Here is a 19,125-nt window from a genome sequence, read left to right on the forward strand (position 1 = left end):
ATCAACAATTGTGATGAGGATTGTGATGAGTGTTTAATAGCTGCCGTGGATGTTTGTCAAGAACAGGCGTTCAGTGAGGATTAATGGAAATTGAACATGAAAGAGGATGGAGATCTGGTGATGGTGAAGAGATATTTGATTGAAGGATGGCCGAGAGAACAAAAGTTGCCTGTGAGGTACGCTAAAATCGCAGAAGAACTTCATCTCCAAAACAATGGAGTGCTGATGAGAGGAGACAGGTTTGTTCCTTCGTTTGGATTGAAACAAAGGATTATTGAAAATGGTTATGAGGGGCATCTCGGACAGACTATAACTACTAGGAAGGTTAGAGAGGATTACTGGTGGCCAGCAATGGACACTGACATAATTAACAAAATAGAAGCATGTGTTATCTGTGCCAACAGCGACAGGTATATCAAGCTTACGACTCTGCCTCTCCAAATCTGTGTGTTACCTGGTGGGCCGTGGTGTAAGATTTCTGTAGATTTCATAGGGCCATTCAATGTGTTACCACGCAGGTACAAGTTTACACTAGTTATTGTTGATTATTACAGCAAATGGTGGGAAGTAGAATTTATGGAGGAACCCAACACTGCTGTTGTTTTAAGGATCCTCAAGAAACTGTTCCTTAGGGAAGGGTGTCCCAAGTGTCGGACAACGAGGTGCAGTTTGTTTCAAAAGAAATGAGAGAATTTCTGGAGAAAAATGCCATCGAACATAAACGGATTGCGTTGTACCATCCACAAGCCAATGGTTTAGTGGAAAAAATTAATCGTACTTTGGTTAAGTGCATCCAATGGTCTGTTCAGAATATAGTTGCTGTGCACGAAGCTATTGAGAGCATGTGGTGTTCCCATCGTTCGACTCCCAACGCTGTGACTGGGAAAAGTCCATTTGAATTGATGAGAGGGCGGGTACCTACATCTAATTTGTGTCCCGTGTGGTTGAGGAGTTATCAGACTAAAACGGAGTAGGGGTGCTTTGTGGACAAAATTATATTTCCCAAAGTAGAGACAGGGAGCATTATTTCCCCAGTTTCTCATCCACCTTTTTAGGCTAAACATCAACCAGAAAATCACATTAAATATTTTGCTGCATCTGGTTGACAGTTGATTTTATCTCAACTTTTTCACTAATCTTCATATGTTGTAGCACACAACACTCAATGCCCTAATGTGCTCATCTGGCAAATTTATTAAAAGATCTCCAGTAAAGTGCCCTCTCGTAGGGCCCGCCAGGCATTGCAGTACCGGCATAGCAAGGAGCATAGCCCAATGATGAAGCATGTCACCTTCGGGTGAGTGAGGGCAACAATTCTTAAAGGCACATGCTTCTTAGGGTACCTGCTTCTTAGGGTACCTGCATTCAGCTACAGATAATATATCTTGGGCTGAACTTATTCCTAACAGTATACTGTGATTTCATTTCAAGTTATTTGAGGAGAGTGTATACTGGGCCGTTAAGCTCCTTGTCCTCTCTTGTGATATGTGCTTCTCTATAGTCAAAACACACACATCAACCTCCTTAGGTTCTCCTAAAGGAAGAAATGGCTATACTATCTTCCTAAAAACAAATGTTAAAAATTAGTTAAATGCGGCATCTAACATGTCACATGTTTAGACCATTTTAGTGTGAACAGCAGACATGTTTTATTGCCACACAAAGAGTTATCGGCAACTTCATCAGAGCATGAGGGCGAATAATCATTCATTTAAGCACTGGACCATATGACCACCAGGTGAACGCTCAGCAGTAGGACATAGGAGGAACGTATCTGGACTCAAAACTGTGGTTGCCGCTGGTGCCGGCAGATCATCTGTTTGTTGGTGGTGGCTAAACAGACAGTCTGCTGGCACTGGCTGCAACCACAGTTTTGAGTCCAGATACTCATGGTGGTGGCTTATGTGAGGCACTTACTATATATTCTTTTTCCACACAATCTTTATGAACTGTATTGATGTATATGTCCTCTGTCATTTGACCTGGTGAAAGCATCACACACAGGCACAGGGTTGGCTTTTGAGATGTGTAAACTTTGTGAGAAGTATCAAAGGCTGTGCTGTTAGTAGGATCTTACGGTGAATAATCCCCCTGGAAATTGTGCGCTTTTGTATTGCTTCACCAATAAAAAGTTGCCCGTCTGATCGAAGGTCCTTAATATGATTAATGTAATAGTACACAGCTCTTCCAGAGGCTAACCTAAGTAACTTTTCTTGCTCTTATAAAGATTCGAAGGAGGATAAAAGGTCGGTTGTCTGGCGGATTGCTCTAGATCAAAAAAGGACACCACCTTAAGGCAGATAAGCAGCTTAACTTCACAGGACCAACTGGCCTAAAACGAGGTAGTTAAGGTCAGACAAAGAGAAAGGGCTTACAGTTCACTTACATGTCAAACTGAAGTGATGGCTACCAAGAAACGTTTTCAATTAATAGCCTCAGTTGACAATTGTATCAAGGTTCAAAAGGAGTTCCCATAAGAAACCTTAAAACTCGAATAAGATCCAGTCGTGGCATAATGAAAGCTATAGGCAGATACAGTTGGTCAAACCTTTCAGGAATCTTGAAACCGCTGTAGACTTCAACAAGGAAAGTCGGACTGGTAGAAAAAGGAATGCTGAGACGCCTGAACGATAACCCTTCACAGTAGCTACTGCATAGCCTTGTTGAACTAAGAACAGGGCAAACTATAGTACATTGGGGAGAGATGCTTTCAGAGGATCGACCATAAACTAGAGCACCAGTAAACAAATTTGTTTCATATTCCAGAGTATACAGATTTTGTAGACAGACAATGCCGAGAAAGTTTCATGCCCACCACTTCCGGTGGGAGGTGAAAGGTGCTCATATTGCTATGCTCAGTCTCCAAACATGGTAAAGTTTGAGAGGCAGAATCTGCCCTCCTGGTAGAGAAAAGATTATTTCTGAATGGTGGCCAAACAGGCGCTGTTACTGTGAGTTGCTATAGGTTTGTGTACCACACCCTTATTAATCAATCTGGGACAATTAGAATGACTTGAGCTCGGTCCAAATCCTCCTTAGCACTCAAGGAATCTAGGATATAAGAGGAAACGTGCAGTTAAGTGGAAAATTAAAAAATAACTAAAATGTATCCCACAATGCTCCATGCAACTGATACTGAAGAGCACACAAGTTTGGGCAATGAGAGTTAGCCTGAGTTTTGAACAGGTCCACCTGAAGTGTGTCCCAAAAAATGATGATGTCTCTGACTACCTCTGGGTGAATACACCAAGTGCGGTCAGCCAGATGACTCCAACTGAGGCAGTTGTCTCTGGTTTTCAAGGAGCCCACCAAATGATTGGCTACCAGCCAGTGTGCCATGTTGATTGGCCCATTTCCATAGCCTCAAGGCTTATCAACTTAGAGTCTGAGATCCCACTTCTCCTTGCTTGTTTGGGTATCGCTTGGCTGTGTTATTGTCAGTCAAGATCTGAATCGATTGACCTCAAATGGAAAGGAAAAAGGCCATGAGCATCGAGCCCTCAATTCCAGCACACTGATCAGTAACCTCTGCTCTTCCGGAGACAAAAAAGCTTGGATCTCCAGATCCTCCAGAAATGCACCCCTTTTCAAAGTGGTGGCATCTGTTACTACTGTGGTGGTCACTGCTGAATGGTCTTCCTCCAATTAGGTTTTCTTCTTTTCCCCACTGGTTTAACTCCATCAAAGTGTCCCTGGGGGCCATAATGTTTTCCCCTCAAGTCTCCCTGATGTGTGAACTGTGAGAAAGTGCCATCTTTCTTGCATGGGATGCCCCCACTTTTTGCTGAATTGCTGATGTACTTTGACTGAGTGTGCCCTGGGCTCCTGCCAATCAGGTGCCCAGGGCCTGTGATCCTTCCCTAAAACTGCATTGAAGCCTAAACCCAAGTGGCATCTCTGGCTACATGTCAGCCCCTGGTAAATGGTACCATAGGTACCCAGGGCACTGTGACCAGAGAAGGCCCCTAATGGCTGCAGCACTTATTGTGCCATCCTCAGAGGCCCTGTACCCCGACACACACACACTGCCTCTGCAGGCTGAATGTCTGAGTGCAGAACAAAACACCAAGACGACATGGCACACATCCCTGTGTGCCATGCCACAAACCACTGCCCTGGCATACATCAGTCACGCCTCTAGCTGGGTGCCCTATGCCAGTGATGAGGGTACAGGTGTATGGGCCCTGTACCCCTACAGTGCCCAGGTCCATTCCTGGGCCCTTTAAGTGCAGTGTTGCCATTAAGAGTATATGGTGCTGGGAGGTCGACATTACGAACTCCACAGCACCATGATGGCTGCTCTGAAGACTGAGAAGTTTGGTATCAAACTTCTCAGCACATTAAACCCACACTGATGCCAGTGTAGGATTTAATGTACAATGCACGACAGAGGGCATCTTAGAGATGCCCCCTGAAACCTACCAACAACCAGCGTCCTGACTGAGAGGCTGCCTAGGCTGCCACCCAGCAGACATGTTGCTGGACCCCTGGGTAGAGAGCCATCTGCTCTCGTGGGTCTGCAACCATGCACATGCGGGGCGAGGTGCTAGGTCTTCCCCCCAGGATGGGCAGGGGAAGCTTCAAAGGCATGCCACCTTTGTGAGCTTCCCCAGGCCACTTGCTGTACTCAGCAAATGGCCGCCACCGGTTCTAATCCCCACTCTGGCGGGAAGACTGGCGGGAAAGCCCAAGTGAGGAAAGGGGGTGTGCCAGCCTCTGCCAACCCCACCCCTCAGGTGGGGGAGGCGAGGTGAAGCACAACTCCGGGCCCAATCAGGACTAGGCTCCTGCCCCCCTCCCACTGGAGAGTGGCAGGATAGGGGGTGTACCCACCTCAGGGAAGGCACCCATTGGTCCCTGACCTTTACCTACCTGTAACGCCCCTAAATTTAGTATTTAGGGGCACCCTGAACCTTCCTTCCTCAGATCCCAAATCTGAAACAAGAAGAACAAGAAGAAAGACGACCTGCCGTGCAGCTGCTAACAAGAGGACGACACCAACTGACTTGGCCCCAGCCCTACAGGCCTGTCGACCCTCGAACCTGCTCCTGCTAAACCCCGGCGTCTCCAGTGGTCAGCAACCTCGAAAACCCCGGAGGACCGGACTGCCTTGCTCCTCTAAAAGACTGGGACTCCCACGAGCAGTGGTTCTGCTCACACAAGCAACAAACCCATGGTGCCAGCCAGGAACCGAGACTCCTGCACACTCTGCACCCGCGAGCCCGGCCTGTGCCTGAGCGAACAAAGACCACGAGGACGTCACCCCGGCGACTGTGACCAAGAATCCAGCACCGAAGGACCCTCCTCGACGCTCCTGACGCTGCCTGCAGCCTCAGAACCAGGGACCCCTCCAACCCCGACCAGTAGAGGGTAAGATTTCCCGACCGACGCCAAAAGGCACCCCTGCATCCGGCGCCCTGCGGCCCCCTGTGCCGAACTCCTGGGTGCCTACCTAACCTACAGCTTCCCAACTTACCTCTCGAAGTGGTAGTCGCACCTGAAGAATCTCTGTCCCCGATCTTGCAGCCTTTGTTCGTCTTGCAGCTTCTCCATTGAAATACATTGAGCGCCCGATGGCTCAAAAGCACCCTGCACCCAGCCGCCCGAGTGCCCCTGGAAGTGCAACCTCTATCCTATCTTACTTCCCCACTTGCCCTGTGTGAGTGACCAGGAGCCCAGCTCCCACAGCCGCATGGCGTGCCTGATAGCAGTCAACAACCAAAGGCCCCCTGCCTGCCATAGGCTAACATTGGGCCTAACTCTTTCTGCACCCGGCTACCCCTGTGCCGCTGAGGGTGTAACAACTGTACCTACCTGACCCTGGGAGACCCCGGAGTCTATGCCCAGAACCTTAACTCTGCCAGTCGAGTACTTACCTGAAAGCCGATAACCTATATTTTCTCCATAGGGTAACATTGACTGGTTTCACTTGGAAATTATTCTAAGTTTCGAGTTTTGAAACTTTAAAATATTCACTAAAAATCAGCCGATCAACGAAAACAAAATTACTCACCTGTTATCAGGTGAGATCCCAGTGCTGGATCTTTGTGCCCAGCACTGACCCTACAAAGCAATTACAACTGTGATTTTCCGATAACCAAACTTTCCTCTATAGGATAACATTGCCTGGTTTTGCCAGAAATTCTTCTGTGTCGATTTTTGTATCTCGTATCTGCAAGATGTGCTCTTTCACAGTCTAGCTACTGCTGCTTCCCTGGTGGTGCTGAGGAAGACGAAGAAACTGATTGCAGTTGTTTGGCTCATCCTTTTCCCCAACCTCTCTATTGGAAAAGACAAAGATTTTTCTACTGCTGAGATTGTTGCTTTTACTTGGAAAAACTTCTTGTAGAAGACTGTGACTTTAAGAATGTGTCGATTTTTGAAACATACAAATATTCCTTACAAGTCGCCTGTGTAACAAAAACGATTTCTTTCAACTGTTTACAGTAGATGCACCAGGGCTAAATCCAGGTTCCAGTCCCGAGTAAGAAAAACCTATGCAAAGTAATTAATATTGTGTTTACTTTACCTGCTGCAGGATCTGCTGGTGGTCTTCAGGACCATGTGAAGGGAGAAGGGGACAATAGGATGGGTGCTACTATTTGCAGAAGGCAACTGTTCAAAGTGATGGCCTTCCAGTCCTGTACAAAAAAGGATAGCCTTCCTCGTATCTGCAAGATGTGCTCTTTCACAGTCTAGCTACTGCTGCTTCCCTGGTGGTGCTGAGGAAGACGAAGAAACTGATTGCAGTTGTTTGGCTCATCCTTTTCCCCAACCTCTCTATTGGAAAAGACAAAGATTTTTCTACTGCTGAGATTGTTGCTTTTACTTGGAAAAACTTCTTGTAGAAGACTGTGACTTTAAGAATGTGTCGATTTTTGAAACATACAAATATTCCTTACAAGTCGCCTGTGTAACAAAAACGATTTCTTTCAACTGTTTACAGTAGATGCACCAGGGCTAAATCCAGGTTCCAGTCCCGAGTAAGAAAAACCTATGCAAAGTAATTAATATTGTGTTTACTTTAAAATCCCTATTGAGCTCAATGTTATAATAGTGTTTAACTTGTGTTGCCTATTGCAACAACTGTAACTATTACCTTTAAAAGTCTATTGCTTATTGAAAGTATACAACTACAGCATTTCATTCTGAGAAAGTATTTTGATATCTACTTGTGGTTCTAAAATAAAACAACTATATATTTTTATATACAAAATAATTGGCCTAGAGTTCAGTTCCTGAGTGTGCGAGACCATTTGCTGACTGAGTGTGTACAACAAATGCTTTACACTGTCCTCTGATACTGCCTTACTGCTCGACCAAGCTACCACTTTAGAGAGTAAGGTTATATCTAACGTTGGCCTCTGCCAAACCTCTGGGCACTGTGGACTCTGCGCACACTGAACCTTACTTTGGTGCAGTATATACAGAGCCACTTTCTTACATGAACCACTACCTGCAGAGGCACCACTGAAGATATTTTGCTAACCAAGGCTAAATTCCAAAATTGCTTACTAAAGATTGCAGCGTGGATGAATGCGAACTTCCTCCAACTCAACACAAACAAGACTGAGATTCTCTCGTTTGGAAAAGCCCACGCAAAATGGTCCTCTGACTGATGGCCCCCAGAATTAGGAACCCCACTGCCCCCGATTCCTAAAAGATGCGTAAAAAACCAAGGCGTCCAATTAGATGATGGCTTATCCATGGACGATCATGTTAAAAGCATATCAGGCATATGTTTTGGCCTGATGAGCATGCTTAAGATACCGCTCTCTGCCAAGAAAAAACATGATTCAGGCTTCGATAGTCAGCCGCTTGGATTATGGAAACTCCTTAATGGTCTGTATGAATGAAGGCTTCTTCTCTAGGCTGTAGGTGGTGCAAAACTCAGCAGCTCACCTTGCCCTCAACCGCCACCTTCCTCCACGATCACCGTCTGAACCACTATTACGCCGGCTCCACTGGCTGCCCATACATTTTTTTGCCATATTCAAGCTCTCATGTCTGGTCGTTAATACCTTGCAGGGAAGGGGGCCAGACTATCTGAAAAGTAAACTTCAGCCATATATTCCCACCGTCTACTAGTTACTTCTGTGTCCCAAACGTATTAGCAAAACCACACTGGATGGTCGCGCCCTTTCTTTTCTGGTACCTCACCACTGGATTAAGCTGCCCTTCTTCTTTTGCTATTGTTCTAACCTAGTTCAGTTTAGGAAACTTCTTAAAACCTGGCTGTTCAACCTCTAACCGGACTTTGCTTGGCTAATCTTTGAATGATTCTGCAGCGTCAAGCGATCCCCCTCGGGATGATACATTGCGCTTAATAAATGGTAATAATAATAATAAATGTACCAGTGCGCATGAGTGAGCGGAAGGATGCCGGAAGCAAACAAACTGACCAAACATAGGACTTTCAGGACTGGAACATGAGCCCACATTCAAAACAGTGGAAGCATGTTGTTGGAAAACCACTCCCACACTAGAAAAGGTGGTGGTGGTCTTCCGGACACACTGTGGTAGCTTGGCTCGAGTGGTCAGGAAACAGGCGCAGTGCTAAGCATACAATATACCCATACAAGAACCATGCGTGCATCCGTTCCAAAAACGACTCTACACCGTAAAAATTATGAAAATATTCTTTCTTTATCTTTTTCTCTTAGTTGCTGATTGGAAAAATAAATAAGTCAATCACAATATACAACACGCCAGCAACACTCATGTAATCAGATGACACTTCAATTCTTAAGGGCTGATTTGGCCCAGGCACAGCTTGTAGGGTTGTGGAAGGCTTGAGGGGGGCTACTCCCTGGCTGGGACAAGGCTGAGGCCTAAACTGAGGTAGATCAAAGGGGGGAATACCAGTGCCCTGGCTTTCTCTCTCCACACAACCTCTCTAGGTTAGTCCCAGTTCACCCCAGGCACAGTCAGGTTGGTTTCAGCACCTCCCTAGCCCCTTAGAGCAGTCTCTCAGGTCTCCACAGGGCCTTAGGCGCCCTCTACTCCACTTACTGCCCTTTTTCTGATGTTCCGACGCCGCTGGAGTCGTGTCGACGCCGTGAGGCGGTTCCGGTTCGGTCTCGGCGGCCTCGGCACAATGTCAGTTCTTTGACGACGCCGGCAGGCGGTTCCGGTCCGATGTCGGTGGCCTCGGTTCGATCTCGACCTCCGATTCGACGGCGTCGGGCAGTCTCTTCACGATGTCGACTTCGGGCGGCTCCGGTCCGATGGCGCTCTCGGCTCCGATGACGTCGGCCGGCCTGGCCTCGATGTCGACTTCCGGCGACTCCGGGGTGCGATCCTCACCCCCGACCTCCGGTGCTCCTCCTCACAGGCTCCGGGCGACTCCGGAGTGCGATCCTCACTCCCGACCTCCGGTGCTCCTCTACCTCGGTCTCCGACGACTCCGGAGGGCGGACTTCACTCCTCCGATGACGCCGCTCGCTCGACCTCGGTTCACTTCCTCCTCGACCTCTGGTATTCCTCACGACCTCTGTCGGCGCCCTCTCACGACCTCAGGCGGCTCCGGGTACGACGTCTGCTACTTCAGTCAGCGCCGCTTCTCCACCTCGGGCTCCAGGTCTTCAGGCTACTCGACGCCGGACTCCAGGGAAACCAGTTCTCAGGTCAGGATCTTGCTGCTTTCTGCTTCTAAGGCCTGTTCCTGCTATTCAGGTCCTTAGGATGAGTTTTTCTGTCTTCTTCCCACACAGGGCTATAGGCTGGGATCCATCAGTAGGGACAAGTATCAAGGGTGGGTTTATGGACCCCACTCCAGGCACAAGTTTCCACCCCTGCTGCTTCACTCCTTCCTCCTTCACTGTTGTGCTCCTCTCTCTTCACCAGTCAGGTGCCAACTGCCAGCTCCAACTGCCAACTCACTCTCTTAACCTCCCAACATTCTAAACCGCCTCCAACGGTCACAGGGTTCTGGAATCTCCTGGAATGTTCTGGAAGGTGCTGGTAGGTTCCAGTGGATGCTGGTGATGTCACAGGTGGCCTCCATTTTGTGCTCCAGGCCCTCAGACAGAAGTTTCAGGGGTAGCTAAAATGGCTCCCTGAATCTGCAGCAACACTAAAAAAATCTGGTGGTTCCCAAAAAGGAAAAATTCAAACAGGGTTTGAGGCAAAAGTGGGACAAAATAAATAATGATGAGGAGGGACCACCCAAAGGGCTGACAGGTCTAACACGCGTCCCCCCCAGCTGAAAGTGGGGAGAGCTACCCAACCCCTTGGGAGTTCTCATCACTAAGGCGGAAATACCTTGAGAGACCGTCTGCATTGGCGTGGTCCACTCCAGGCCGATGTTCCACCTGAAAGTCCATCCCCTGTAGGGAAATAGACCACCTCAACAACTTGGGATTCTCCCCCTTCATCTGCATCAGCCAACGAAGGGGTCTGTGGTCGGTCTGAACAAGGAAGTGCGAGCCAAACAGGTATGGCCGCAACTTCTTCAGAGCCCATACCACTGCAAAGGCTTCACGCTCTATTGCACTCCACTTCTGTTCCCTGGGAAGTAGTCTCCTGGATAGGAAGACCACGGGTTGATCCAGACCCTCTTCGTTGAGTTGCGATAACACTGCCCCAATGCCATGTTCTGATGCATCTGTCTGGACAATGAACTTCTTGGAAAAGTCTGGGGCCCTTAAGACCGGGGCCTCGCACATGGCTTTCTTCAATTTCTCAAAGGCTTGCTGACAAGCCTCCGTCCAGACTACCCGTCGAGGTTGTTTCTTGGACGTGAGCTCCGTGAGAGGGGCTACGATGGTACCGTACCCCTTCACGAAGCGGCGATAGTATCCCGTGAGGCCCAAAAATGCTCGGACCTCAGTCTGTGTCTTGGGGGGTTCCCAGGCCATGATGGCCTCGATCTTCGCCTGGAGGGGTTGCACCGTTCCCCTACCCACCAAGTGTCCAAGGTACACTACCGACCCCTGCCCGATCTGGCACTTGCTGGCCTTGATCGTCAATCCAGCTTGTCTCAGGGCCTGGAGAACAGCTTGCAGGTGACGCAAGTGATCCTCCCAGCTGTTACTGAAGACGGCTATGTCATCCAGATAAGCAGCAGAGAAACTCTCCATCCCGGTGAGGATCTGGTTTACCAGGCGCTGAAACGTGGCAGGTGCGTTCTTGAGCCCAAAGGGCATCACACAGAACTGGTAGTGGCCATTGGGCGTGGAGAAGGCTGACCTTTCCCTTGCTCCATCAGTCAAAGAGATCTGCCAGTACCCAGAGGTAAGGTCAAAGGTACTAAGATATTGGGCAGCTCCCAGCCGGTCAATCAATTCATCCGCCCTAGGGATCGGATGTGCATCAGTCTTTGTCACTGAATTCAGTCCCCGGTAGTCCACACAGAACCTCAGTTCTGGTTGGGCACCCGGTGGTGCAGCTTTCGGTACTAACACCACCGGACTGGACCAGGGGCTGCTGGAAGGTTCAATCACTCCTAGCTCCAGCATCTTAGTGACTTCACTATGAATGCTGGCCTTCACCTTGTCTGACATCCGGTAGATCTTGGACTTCACAGGTGGGCTGTCTCCTGTGTCCACGTCATGGACGCACAGGTGAGTCCTACCCGGGACAAGGGAGAACAACGCAGAGAACTGCCCCAGGGCCTGGCGACAGTCCTCCTGCTGTTCAGGAGTTAGAGATGGGGAGAGAATCACTCCCTCCACCGACCCATCCTTTTCCTGAGACGCAAACAGATCAGGGAGAGGCTCGCTTTCCACGTCCTCTCCTCCGTCAGTCACCATCATCAAGATGACTTCGGGCCTCTCGTGGTGGGGTTTGAGGCGGTTGGCATGCAGCACCCGCAGGGGCTGACGAGGGGTCTTCAGGTCCACCAAGTAGGTAGCCTTACCCTTCTTCTCCAACACCTCAAAGGGTCCTGACCAGCGATCCTGGAGGGCACTAAGCTCTCCGGGTTCGATCACCCACACCTTCTGGCCAGGCTCCAACTCCACCGGGTGAGCGTTGTGGTCATACCACGCCTTCATCACTGCTTGGCTGGCTTCCAAGTTGTCAGAAGCTTGCTTCCACAACTTAGCCATTTGGCTCCGGAAGGCCAGCATGTAGCTCACCACATCCTGGGGGAGCTTTCTGGGAGTTCTCTCCCATCCGTCTCTCACCAGGTTGAGAGGTCCACGTACAGGGTGCCCATACAGAAGCTCGAAGGGGCTGAAGCCCACTCCCTTCTGTGGCACTTCCCTGTAGGAAAAAAGTAAACAGGGTAGGAGGACGTCCCATTTCCTCCGCAGGCTTTCAGGCAGACTTCTGATCATGCCCTTTAAGGTTTTGTTAAACCTCTCCACCAGACCATTGGTCTGGGGGTGGTAAGGAGTGGTGAACCGGTATGTCACTCCACACTCCTTCCACATCGCCCGCATATACGCTGACATGAAGTTGGTCCCCCTGTCGGACACAACTTCCTTGGGAAAACCCACTCGGGTAAAGATTCCCATCAGGGCCCTAGCCACAACAGGTGCTGTTATGGTCCTCAGAGGTATTGCCTCTGGGTACCGTGTGGCATGATCCACCAGGACTAGGATAAACCTGTGACCAGCTGATGTTGGTGGATCTAACGGACCCACAATGTCGATGCCCACCCTTTCAAAGGGGGTGCTAACGACAGGAAGTGGTTCCAGGGGAGCTTTCAGCTTCACCCCTGTTTTCCCACTGGCTTGGCAAGACACACATGTCCGGCAGTAGGTATCGGACGACACTTTCATCTGAGGCCAATAAAAGTGTGGGACAAGACGGGCGAAGGTCTTGTCTTGCCCCAGGTGTCCTGCCAATGGTATCTCGTGAGCCAACTCTAAAAGGAAGGCTCGATAACGTTGAGGAACTACCAAGGCTCGTGACGATCCATGTAGGGGTGCCTTGGGTTCACTGTAGAGGAGGCCATCCTCCCAGTAAACACTGTAGTTCCCTTCAACGTTCCCTGCTGCCTGGGCTTCGGCCTGTCGCCTCAGCCCCTCAAGGGTAGGGCACTCCCTCTGGCCCTGGCAGAATTCCTCCCTGGACGGGCCTCCCTCCACGTGCCACTCGGCCGGGATGGGTAGGTCCTCCAGGTTGGTAACGTCCCCCTCCGCAGACTCCTGGTCCACCACCTCCGGTGGCCTATCCGTCCTACGGGGTGGAGACGCCGAGGCAGGCTCCTCCTGTCCTCGGTTCTTCCCTTGACTGGCAGCTGGCTGGGCCTTTGTTCCAGGCTCCAGCCGGAATGAACTCCCTCTTCGGGTAGTCTCGGACCTTGTGCTAACACAGGCCCAGTCAGGTGTACCCAGCATCTCGGTGTGAGTCCGGTATTCCACCTCCTTCCAAGCGTTGTGCTCCATGTCATTGCCCAGCAGACAATCGACTGGCACGGCAGGGCTTACGGCAACTCGAAGTGAACCTGCAACCCCCCCCCATTCAAAGGGAACCTCGGCCACTGGATAGTGACCTGTTCTGTCGTCAGCCATCGCGGCTGGGTGGAGTACATCGGGAATTACCTGCTCTGGAGACACCAGTTGGCTACGCACCATAGTCATACTGGCTCCTGTGTCTCTCAGAGCCTCCCCTCTTTGGCCGTTGATGGTGATCCACTGCCCATACTTTGCGGTATTTGCCGGCACCTGGATCTTAGGAACCATCTCCCGTTCTCCCAGGGACACTAAAGTGACACCCGCCCACTCCCTTCCCTTAGTTAAGGGCATCTCCTCCCCGAGCACTACACTAGCTACTCCGGGGGGCTTTCCTCCAGTGGGAGGGGGTGATCGTTTCTGACACTTCGGGTCTCCTTTATAGTGTCCAACGCCACCGCACTCGTAGCAATGGACAACCCTTGGCTGCTGACTCTGGCCAGGATTAGGGTTTCTGGGTGGGTTAGCCTTAGAGGTGAATCCTGTTCCCTTCCCTTGGAAGTTATTTTGGGGGCCTTTGGAGAACTCCTTTTTCTTTTCCCCTCCCTCTTTCTTCTGGGGGGCGCCCTGTCCGGCCTTTTGAGTATCCCCTCCAGTCCCCCTTGTGGACACCCGGGTACTAGCCCAAATGTCCGCCTCCTCAGCAAGCTTCCGGGGGCTGGTCAGCTTGCTATCCACCAGGTGTTGCCGCAGTTCAGGGAAACATTTCTCGAGTAGGTGTTCCTTCAGTACTAGGTCAAACAGCTCCTCGTAGTTCCTTACTTCACTGCCCTGAATCCAACCTTCCAGTGCCTTCTTTGCATAGTCCAGGAAGTCCACCCAATTCTGTGTGCCCAGCTTGTGACTACCCCTGAACTTCTGTCTGTACTTTTCAGGTGTTAGTCCAAACTTTCTGATGAGCGCCAGTTTCATGGTGGGGTAGTGGGTCTGCTCATCCTCTTCGAGGGCCAATAAAGCATCCCTACCAGCTGGAGGCATGTACCTATACAATCCTCCTCCCCAATACTTCACTGGAACCCCATGGGCCCTCAACGAGACCTCATAGGCTGCTAGCCACTTGGCGATGTCGTCACCCGCCCCATAGCTAGCTACTATGTCCTTTGGCAGGTAAGGTTTGGATTCCCTGGTGATTTCTTGGTCTTTGCTGCCACCATTAGGAACAGTTGGTGCCCCAATTCTTAGGATCTGAAGCTCTATCTCTTTCAGTCTTATCTCATGAGCCATCCTCTGTTTCTCCGTCTCATGAGCCATCCTCTGTTCCTCCTTCTCCTTCTCCAGCTTTGCTAAATCCCATGTGAGCTGTCTTTTCTCTCTCCGATCTGCTAACTCCACGCTGGATAAGCCCCCGCTAGAGACAGTGCTGCCCTTCCTAGAAAGTGTCCTGGGCCCTGCTGACAGGTTCCCCACCTCAGGTTGGTACATCTCAGCCCCCTCGGGGTCAGGCTCTCCATCCCTGTCTTCCTCCTCAGCCTTGCTTTCTCGGTGTGCCTCCCCCCAAGCCCTTAAGCTGGTTTGGAGTGCACCCTTCTTTGCTCCTGGGGGACAGTACACCCCCTCCCGCTGGCAAAACTCCCTGAGTTGGGCCACAGTGTACGTTTCTAGATTCTCTAGTACAAACTCCATCTTGCCCACTCAGGTTAGAGGACAGGTTTTGTGCAGTAACAATGTAGGGTGGTACCTTTAGTAATACCTCCTCCCACCACCAGAGTAAATTTGGAAAAAAACAAAAACCCACAATTAGGAAGGCCGCTGTGAGAAAACTCCCGGTGTAGGCCTATGGACTACCCACAGTTATTGTTGAGTATATGTAGGCACAGCTCTATCCCACCACTGAACACCAATTTATGTTGGAAAACCACTCCCACACTAGAAAAGGTGGTGGTGGTCTTCCGGACACACTGTGGTAGCTTGGCTCGAGTGGTCAGGAAACAGGCGCAGTGCTAAGCATACAATATACCCATACAAGAACCATGCGTGCATCCGTTCCAAAAACGACTCTACACCGTAAAAATTATGAAAATATTCTTTCTTTATCTTTTTCTCTTAGTTGCTGATTGGAAAAATAAATAAGTCAATCACAATATACAAGTTTCGATTAGTGCAGGTCAAATAAATATTGGCTGTTTGATGAAATAAATAGGGGTGATCATAAATAACAGGGCATAAATACAAGTGCAATATATACAGACAATTAAATACTTTGAGGCAATAAATACTGTACCAATAAATATTGTACACCATCAGGTCCTGTGGACCTATAAATATAGTGAAGCAATAAATAGGTAAAAATTCAATAAATACAGTACCCCCAATAAATAATTAAAAGTATACAGCAACACTCATGTAATCAGATGACACTTCAATTCTTAAGGGCTGATTTGGCCCAGGCACAGCTTGTAGGGTTGTGGAAGGCTTGAGGGGGGCTACTCCCTGGCTGGGACAAGGCTGAGGCCTAAACTGAGGTAGATCAAAGGGGGGAATACCAGTGCCCTGGCTTTCTCTCTCCACACAACCTCTCTAGGTTAGTCCCAGTTCACCCCAGGCACAGTCAGGTTGGTTTCAGCACCTCCCTAGCCCCTTAGAGCAGTCTCTCAGGTCTCCACAGGGCCTTAGGCGCCCTCTACTCCACTTACTGCCCTTTTTCTGATGTTCCGACGCCGCTGGAGTCGTGTCGACGCCGTGAGGCGGTTCCGGTTCGGTCTCGGCGGCCTCGGCACAATGTCAGTTCTTTGACGACGCCGGCAGGCGGTTCCGGTCCGATGTCGGTGGCCTCGGTTCGATCTCGACCTCCGATTCGACGGCGTCGGGCAGTCTCTTCACGATGTCGACTTCGGGCGGCTCCGGTCCGATGGCGCTCTCGGCTCCGATGACGTCGGCCGGCCTGGCCTCGATGTCGACTTCCGGCGACTCCGGGGTGCGATCCTCACCCCCGACCTCCGGTGCTCCTCCTCACAGGCTCCGGGCGACTCCGGAGTGCGATCCTCACTCCCGACCTCCGGTGCTCCTCTACCTCGGTCTCCGACGACTCCGGAGGGCGGACTTCACTCCTCCGATGACGCCGCTCGCTCGACCTCGGTTCACTTCCTCCTCGACCTCTGGTATTCCTCACGACCTCTGTCGGCGCCCTCTCACGACCTCAGGCGGCTCCGGGTACGACGTCTGCTACTTCAGTCAGCGCCGCTTCTCCACCTCGGGCTCCAGGTCTTCAGGCTACTCGACGCCGGACTCCAGGGAAACCAGTTCTCAGGTCAGGATCTTGCTGCTTTCTGCTTCTAAGGCCTGTTCCTGCTATTCAGGTCCTTAGGATGAGTTTTTCTGTCTTCTTCCCACACAGGGCTATAGGCTGGGATCCATCAGTAGGGACAAGTATCAAGGGTGGGTTTATGGACCCCACTCCAGGCACAAGTTTCCACCCCTGCTGCTTCACTCCTTCCTCCTTCACTGTTGTGCTCCTCTCTCTTCACCAGTCAGGTGCCAACTGCCAGCTCCAACTGCCAACTCACTCTCTTAACCTCCCAACATTCTAAACCGCCTCCAACGGTCACAGGGTTCTGGAATCTCCTGGAATGTTCTGGAAGGTGCTGGTAGGTTCCAGTGGATGCTGGTGATGTCACAGGTGGCCTCCATTTTGTGCTCCAGGCCCTCAGACAGAAGTTTCAGGGGTAGCTAAAATGGCTCCCTGAATCTGCAGCAACACTAAAAAAATCTGGTGGTTCCCAAAAAGGAAAAATTCAAACAGGGTTTGAGGCAAAAGTGGGACAAAATAAATAATGATGAGGAGGGACCACCCAAAGGGCTGACAGGTCTAACACGCGTCCCCCCCAGCTGAAAGTGGGGAGAGCTACCCAACCCCTTGGGAGTTCTCATCACTAAGGCGGAAATACCTTGAGAGACCGTCTGCATTGGCGTGGTCCACTCCAGGCCGATGTTCCACCTGAAAGTCCATCCCCTGTAGGGAAATAGACCACCTCAACAACTTGGGATTCTCCCCCTTCATCTGCATCAGCCAACGAAGGGGTCTGTGGTCGGTCTGAACAAGGAAGTGCGAGCCAAACAGGTATGGCCGCAACTTCTTCAGAGCCCATACCACTGCAAAGGCTTCACGCTCTATTGCACTCCACTTCTGTTCCCTGGGAAGTAGTCTCCTGGATAGGAAGACCACGGGTTGATCCAGACCCTCTTCGTTGAGTTGCGATAACACTGCCCCAATGCCATGTTCTGATGCATCTGTCTGGACAATGAACTTCTTGGAAAAGTCTGGGGCCCTTAAGACCGGGGCCTCGCACATGGCTTTCTTCAATTTCTCAAAGGCTTGCTGACAAGCCTCCGTCCAGACTACCCGTCGAGGTTGTTTCTTGGACGTGAGCTCCGTGAGAGGGGCTACGATGGTACCGTACCCCTTCACGAAGCGGCGATAGTATCCCGTGAGGCCCAAAAATGCTCGGACCTCAGTCTGTGTCTTGGGGGGTTCCCAGGCCATGATGGCCTCGATCTTCGCCTGGAGGGGTTGCACCGTTCCCCTACCCACCAAGTGTCCAAGGTACACTACCGACCCCTGCCCGATCTGGCACTTGCTGGCCTTGATCGTCAATCCAGCTTGTCTCAGGGCCTGGAGAACAGCTTGCAGGTGACGCAAGTGATCCTCCCAGCTGTTACTGAAGACGGCTATGTCATCCAGATAAGCAGCAGAGAAACTCTCCATCCCGGTGAGGATCTGGTTTACCAGGCGCTGAAACGTGGCAGGTGCGTTCTTGAGCCCAAAGGGCATCACACAGAACTGGTAGTGGCCATTGGGCGTGGAGAAGGCTGACCTTTCCCTTGCTCCATCAGTCAAAGAGATCTGCCAGTACCCAGAGGTAAGGTCAAAGGTACTAAGATATTGGGCAGCTCCCAGCCGGTCAATCAATTCATCCGCCCTAGGGATCGGATGTGCATCAGTCTTTGTCACTGAATTCAGTCCCCGGTAGTCCACACAGAACCTCAGTTCTGGTTGGGCACCCGGTGGTGCAGCTTTCGGTACTAACACCACCGGACTGGACCAGGGGCTGCTGGAAGGTTCAATCACTCCTAGCTCCAGCATCTTAGTGACTTCACTATGAATGCTGGCCTTCACCTTGTCTGACATCCGGTAGATCTTGGACTTCACAGGTGGGCTGTCTCCTGTGTCCACGTCATGGACGCACAGGTGAGTCCTACCCGGGACAAGGGAGAACAACGCAGAGAACTGCCCCAGGGCCTGGCGACAGTCCTCCTGCTGTTCAGGAGTTAGAGATGGGGAGAGAATCACTCCCTCCACCGACCCATCCTTTTCCTGAGACGCAAACAGATCAGGGAGAGGCTCGCTTTCCACGTCCTCTCCTCCGTCAGTCACCATCATCAAGATGACTTCGGGCCTCTCGTGGTGGGGTTTGAGGCGGTTGGCATGCAGCACCCGCAGGGGCTGACGAGGGGTCTTCAGGTCCACCAAGTAGGTAGCCTTACCCTTCTTCTCCAACACCTCAAAGGGTCCTGACCAGCGATCCTGGAGGGCACTAAGCTCTCCGGGTTCGATCACCCACACCTTCTGGCCAGGCTCCAACTCCACCGGGTGAGCGTTGTGGTCATACCACGCCTTCATCACTGCTTGGCTGGCTTCCAAGTTGTCAGAAGCTTGCTTCCACAACTTAGCCATTTGGCTCCGGAAGGCCAGCATGTAGCTCACCACATCCTGGGGGAGCTTTCT

General features: G+C 50.9%; 1 protein-coding gene across 2 annotated transcripts in view; it reads right to left on the reverse strand.

The window, feature by feature from the left end:
• IFT172 (intraflagellar transport 172) overlaps window positions 1–19,125 on the reverse strand; it is a 1,173,227-nt gene that overhangs the window by 918,363 nt on the left and 235,739 nt on the right. The window lies entirely within an intron of this gene.

The sequence above is a fragment of the Triturus cristatus genome, chromosome 6 (assembly GCF_964204655.1).
Source record: "Triturus cristatus chromosome 6, aTriCri1.1, whole genome shotgun sequence".
Classification (NCBI taxonomy): Eukaryota; Metazoa; Chordata; class Amphibia; order Caudata; family Salamandridae; genus Triturus; species Triturus cristatus.